The sequence below is a fragment of the Monopterus albus genome, unplaced genomic scaffold (genome assembly GCF_001952655.1).
Source record: "Monopterus albus unplaced genomic scaffold, M_albus_1.0 scaffold129.1, whole genome shotgun sequence".
NCBI classification, from domain to species: Eukaryota; Metazoa; Chordata; class Actinopteri; order Synbranchiformes; family Synbranchidae; genus Monopterus; species Monopterus albus.
Window position 1 is genome coordinate 1,436,607 of NW_018128009.1, and position 7,257 is coordinate 1,443,863.

The following is a 7,257-nucleotide window of genomic DNA, read 5'->3' on the forward strand; positions in this document are numbered from 1 at the left end:
TGTATTTCCTAAAATATAAAACCTTTCCTTTAACTAGTCACATGGGGTATTTAGAATCCAAACTTGTTACTCAAGAATTCATAAATACAGGATACATGAAATGTGTGTAATCTGTTAGCTCTGCTGCAAAACTATTCAGCTGATGATAGTAACCAATCAGTGACTCTGAACTACCAAACAAGTGGCTACAGTACTTGAAACTATGATGAAAGCCAGATTTTCTCCAGTGAGGGAAAGGGGCCTTAATAGTTTTCAAGGCTAGTGTCTGTCTGTGTGTGTGTGTGTGTGTGTGTGCGTGCGTGTGCGCTCACTGATAGGAGCATGTGGCAGACGTTGTCGTTGTCATTGTGTGTGTGTGAATGTGTATTTGGCATGCCGGACCACCGTTGGAAAGCAGAGCGAGGATCCTAGAAGCTGTTGGAAGGGGATGATTGGCTTCAGAACACGGTGGCCCCTTTGTGACAGATGGTTGGGTGCTGGGCTTGCAGAGCCGAAATCACCCACTCACACATATGTGGACTTGTACAAGCCTGAACACACACACATACACACACACACACACATATTCAGACATGCAAAATGTTCCCACATACATGTATGCTTGTGTGGGGAAAAAAAGTATAAAGAGAGTTTGTGGTCTTTTATCTATATACATATCTTTGGTAACAACAGAAAAACCAAGCATGAACATTGTATATTTACAAAAGCCTTAAAATACATGAGCACAGAATAATGAAACACAAAGAGGCAGGCAAATAAACAGACACACACAGCCTGACAGTAAGACAGATGCACAGACAAACACTCGGGCAGACGGGCATGAATTTGGAAAATGGCATGAAAACAATATGTGTTCTAACCAGTGCCAGTGTTTTGGTTTTACTGGGGGTTTGCAGCCTTGGGATGAACACAGTAAAGCTTTGCTGTGTGTCTCTCTGAACAAACAGGAGGGGATCTGGTGCCTGCTGCTTCTGCTAGCCAATACTGCTCTCACTGTCACCACCACCATCATCACAGCCATCAGCATCGTAGCAACAAATAACACCACTGTGCTTGCCATCGAAGTGTGCACCATTCCCAGTGCCAAAACTGAACATCCAGACAGGCACTGGTGAAACAGTGAGAGAGGGAGGGAGAGACAGAGCAACCACAGGTGTGTCTAGTCATGAGGGCCAGTACACACAAGGCAGGGGCATGCACAGATGTTTTAAGGGGTGATGGCTCAAAGTAAAACAAAAAGAACAGTTCTAGAGATTGTCACTGAAAATCACAACCAGAACTAGTAACAAAGTGCAGTAATGGTGGAGGATCCCCAGCACACTGTATTTCCACTGCAGACCTAGGCCTGTCTCCTAAAAATGAAAGTTATTCAACTAAATTACTTTGCCACATTAAGTATATGGTATTCCTGCCTTGACTATGGTTCTATAGCAAGTAACTCTTTTTTTTCTTCCTCGTCCATAAAATGTTGTGTTCTTCTGGTACCGTACAGAAGTCACAGGATATTGCTCAGGATGAGTCCAAAGCACAGGGCTTTAACCCTCGAGATCAAGGTTTGTATCCTTTGTACATGTGGTTCAGAGTAAGGATTGAAAACACGGAGGTTTGATGTTGGGGTTAAATCTAGACAAAGCAAACATGTCCTTCCTTGCTCTGAGACCCCGTTGACTTTTTTTCATAACTTAAACCAGCTTGTGATATTTTCCTAATCTTAACCATTTCCCTAAACATGAATATTAAACATCTCAGTTTCAGGTAAATATGCAAATGGATTATGACTGCTGAGTAAATCACCTGAATCCTAATGGAGTAAACTGTGTGTACAAATGTTATAGAGGTAAAAGGTGCAGAGTTCCTGAACTCAGTCACTGAAAGAAGTGAAATCTGACAAAGATGATGATGCCATTGCTTTGTGGGCTCGCCAGGTTTTATTCACATTATTGGAATGAGAACAGATGACCTGACTATAACAAAACTAGTACAGATTATGAAAAGGACACAGTAAATCTAAATATCCGTTGTTCCTTCTTAATACACTGTCTATCTTGTGCCTGCTTTACACTCACTAAACCTGCTTTCAAGTGTAATTTTAGCCTATTTACCCAATACCTTCGCTGCTGAAGACAATATGGCTTCTCTTGCGTCAGGAACATTGCTAATGTGTCATTGTCAAATCTTTGCAGCTCCTGCTATTGCCACAATTATCACAGTCATCGTTGGGGGGGGCACTACATTTGCCAGAACAATCAACAAACTCCCAACAAACAACACCTTTTGGTTTTGCCAGCAGCTGCAATCATCATTACTGATCGGGACTCTGTCATAATTTTTGCCTGAACAGACATCCAAGCAGTGAAAGCTGGTTGTCATTGTCACTGCTGAATTCGTTAAAATGATGCTGCGCCCACTTCAGGGTCTTCATATCCACACAAGCTTTTGCAAAAGACAAAGCATGAGAGTAACTACTGCAGCTATTGTCTGCAGTGCACTGGCAGTGTCTACTTCATAGGTGAAAGAGAGAAAGAGAGAACATGAGCAGGAAAGAGCTGGAGATGTCATTACTACATCCAGTATCTGTCTTGGCAGCTTGCTTTATTGGGAAATCACACTGTGCCTGAAGAATGCCCTCATGATGACAAGAATCTTCCCAGATGACTTGCCCTTGAGAAAGACAATGAATCCCCAGCAGCTACAGGCGGCAGGGGTGCTGCTCTGCAACTGCTAGTCTGTCCATGACTTCTCTTTGGAATAAGATATGTGAAAAAGCAACTCTTCTACCAGGTGTCGTCTTGTACATTAAAAAAAAAACATTTTGGAAAAGTGAAATTAGATAACCTAACTTACTTGCTGTCTGGATGCAAAATTAACAGATAAATGAAAAGAGATGTAAGCAATGTATGTTTGTGTGTGCAGGGTAAAAATAATGCAGAAAGTAGTATGTACTGCCTTTTCTTTTAGAAATGTAAGTTTCATATAAAGTAGTGCTTTGGTCACACGAATGCTATGAGTCAGTGTTTACCATCACAGGGGTCACTTTGTGTGAGGGAGAAGAGTTGGTGTATCAAAGCAAACAGACAGACTTGGATGTTCCCATAAGACCACGTACATTATTTACACACCATCTGCTTGTCCAGTCATCAGCAGCCCAAGTCCTGTCCTGTTTGTCTCTGCTGCATAATGCACAAAACAGCTTAATTTGACATCGCCGCTTTGTGAATGCAAATGAGAACAATGAGGCAGGCTGGTCTAAAATGTCTGAATATTTGTTTTGTTACATTGGAATTTGAATCTTAAATTAGTTTTGTTTCGTTCTTTTCAAGTATAACTTACAGTGGGCACACACGGTAAATGCATGTCAGTGTCATGCTCCCAGTTTCAGCCTTGCTCTGAACCTTTTTAGAGCCTGTCATTCCACAATCCTTCTGCAGTTCTCAGGATTGTCCCTGTCCCGACCTTCTCACACTCCTCACCTGTAGCCTTTGTTGTGTGTTGCATAGCTTGTATGCTACCTCTGGAATCTTGTTTCCTATGTTACCAAGTTTTTTTGTGTATAGACTCGCCCCATAGATTGTTTGGTTTGAACTGATTACGTTTCTGCCTCTCCCTGCCTGGTTGTTCTGCCTGAGCACAGTAAGCTACAACTGACTTGCTGTGTGAAATAAATTGTTGTACCTTACCTGCCAGCCTCACTAGTGTTCTGTAATTGGACTCTACACCTTGGTTTACTGTTTATTAGAAACACGACAAAATTCATGTAGTATAACCTCAGTTTCAGGAAGTTACACAAGTCAGTACTAACCCCTGATTAAATAAATCACATTGTGATTAGAGCAACCACCACTGTGGCTTTTCCCACAATATGAATGTGGGCTCTCAAAATAGGCCACTTGTCACAGATCTCTCATACTTAAACATCAGTGCATTCATCAGTAAGTTAAAGTCAGAGGATGAGCACTTTTTAATAAATTCTGAGCCTGACCATTTTTCTGTGATGCCCCACACAGACAGAAAACACTCATGCTGTGATATTTGCACTGACACAAACACTTTTACTTAACTTAGTTTGACAAGCCCCCTTCTGCAACTCCTCCACAGTGCCTGTGTCGAGAGTGTGGCCGGACAGTGGGTTGTTCATTTCAGCCTACATAGAGAAAATCTGAGTATCTCTTTGTGCATTAGTCATCACAAATGGAGCCTTGATTGAAAGCTTCTAGTCTCATGTTGAATTTGCTTCAAAAAATTGTACATGTGGTTTCCACTGTGGTCAGGCATAGCTGAGCATCCTGGTATAGTATGACAGTGGTGAGCCATGTGTTGCTGTGATGCTGCGACATGCGTCACAGTATGGGGACAGCTTGTGTGTATGAAAAAATTTTGCCCCCAAGCAAGAACAGTGTGATCCCATGGTGCTGGAAATATTACATTGAAATTAAGAGGCTTCACAAGGGAGCAGATTGCAAGCAGGGCCCTCAGGGACTGAAACTTGCTGAATGAGATCCAATGCTTTGTTAGGCCCTTGTGAGTGTCAGTCGCTCTCCAAGGAAGTACCAGCATTGACAGTGCTGTCACTGTTCACACAACTCGCGCTTTAAAAACTTGGCACAAAGAAACTTGTTAAACTGAGAGATCCAATTCTGCCAGTGCCTTTGTTTAGCGTCTGAACACAGCATCACCTGCAGAGTAGAAACAAAATATTCTTAGTTGGAATTGGGAAATCCTGGGTTGTGAATTATAATTGACTGCGGGGAGAGTTTGACCATCATCAGGAAAAAAACTGGGGGAACCACTGTACAGCAGTAATGTGTAGGAGCACAGCCAAAGTTAGCTAAAGAAAGCAGTGTGTCTGTGTCAATTTTAAGAGAAATAATTATGGCTGATTATTTCATAAAACTAGCAGTTTGTTACTTTTTCACGTGCATGTCAAATGTGCCACCTCTCTTTGAGTTTGTGCCCCAACCTGACCACCTCTTCCAAAATGGTCTAGATCCATCTCTGTCATCATTGTCATCATTCACTAATTTCAAATGGAATAATGACTGAGCCTTGTATTTGGGCAAAGCTAAGCTAAAAAAAAAGCAAATCCTGTGTACAAAAGTGATGAGGCCCTGTGTAAGCATGTAATTATATATCATTTTACTGTACTTTAGCAATGTCACCACAGTTTCTCACAGCTTTGTGTAAAGGTCACGTGTCTATCCTAAAATAAACCAATAAGATAAGTGGTGTTTATCTGAGCAGTTTACTGCCTGCTGCTGCTAAACTGTTTGCTGGGGGAAACTGTATTCATGCATTCACTATAAAATGAATGTTCAGAAATGGGTATGAGTCAACTTTGCATATTATATCCATTTCTGTAACCTCTTTGATAAAACCTAGTAGAGAGGATTTTCTTATTTTACAGTTCATTAAGCTGACATTCACAGAAAATGAGACAAATGTTTGTCTCTTTAGTATGTGGATGTTTGAGGTGCTGACCTGACCAGAGATTAGATGTTCCACTTTGAGCGCCTTTTTATGAAACGGACAAAAATGGTGCACTACACAAATTGTGATTTATTTCAACTGAATCTTTTTTCACAGAAAAGGCATCAAGAATAATCAAAAGCCATCTATGAACACTGTAGGTGGCCTATTATCGGTCATTACACCCACTCCTACTACGGAAGTAACATCTGTCACTAAAAACATAAATATCAAAGGTACTGCAACTACTACTATTTGTATAACATGTAGTTGCAGTAATGCATTTCCAACACTGAGCTTCATTACAGGTGTTGTCGTAAGATGTTGTAGTGTTGTCTAAACTGCTGGCAGTAATCACAAGAATACTCTTGGTCACAGGAAAATTTTTAGATTCAGACTAAGACAAAAAAGCGGTGCCCATTATACATCACAAAGTAGTGCACATAGCAATCTTAATAACTAAACAAATAATCCAATGAGTGGGTTAATTCCCAAACAGGAGATGAAGTGGGCCGCACTTGTCGGGGTGCAGCTCTGTCCATAAACATCCCAGTGAAGCAGAGTATTTTTTGATTAGGCAGTGTGATGTCTCTAAAGTGGACAAAGGTGAGGAGCGGTATCCCATTAATGTCAGTGTGTGTACTAAGGGGAGCTAGAGGGTAACAACTCCCCCACCGCACAGATTTTACTATGGAGGATTCGTCAAAGACAAGTAGCTCCTTATGAAATAATATGCTTCCGACTGCGAGGCCCATGCTTGTCATTTGGCAGAACTGCCTTCTGCATCACAGCACGGCAGGATGCTGACATTCACACCATGGAGTGAGTGTGATCAGCTCTCACCCAGGCAGATGAAAAGTGGTTTATATAGAAACTGAGAGGGAGTATCATATGGTTGCACCTGGTGACAGAATATGGTGAGAAGTGAGCCATATTAAACCCAACAGCTCCCTGTAATGAGACCACTTTCACATCCTTTGGAGTTTAAACATCTTGTTTGCATGAGATAATTTCAGTATTTGGTTTAATCCATCTCTAGGTTACAGTAGAGCAAACCTGTGATACCACATTAAAATTGAAATCAACAGCTGTTTATTGAACAAGCTATCCAAAGGGATCTTAAGAGCACAGTGCTGACTCGGGTCTTCCCATCTACTTTGGCCTTGATGAGAGGACAGGATCATTAAGTCTCTGCTTGTAGCGGCATTTCTCTCTCCTCCAACGATCTTCGTAGTCTCTTTGCTTCAGTTTTGTTCTAGACTGATTGATATAGTTATGTTGAAAAGGACAGATCAGCGATGAGATAAAAGAGCACAGTGCAAACTAACCACAAATAATTCTACTATGTGAGAAGCAGTACTGTGCCACAAAGGTCTTGGATATAGCAATAGAGATACAGGGGGCAGTGTTATCTCACTGATGGCGACACCTGATCCCTCCCTCCTGTCCTACAGCTGCACTTTAGACGGCTGACTGAGCTCACCACTGTTTTATGTCTGCAGTGTTTCTGACTGTCCCTCAGTAACTGATAGGTCACAGTGAATGCAGATCTGTGATGTACAGTAGCATTTCTGTTGTGATGTATTACTAATGAGAGAGAGTTACCACTAATTGGCATATTAACTATGTTCTTCTCAGGCAATGCTTTATTGATTCATCATTTACTTGTTAAAATGTCATATTTAATGTTAAGACAATGTCTAAAAGCAGGAAATCATCATTTTTGAAAAGCTGAAACTATGAGGTGTTTGCAGTTTTTCCTTAAATTTTTGTTGATTGAGATTTTGATTGACT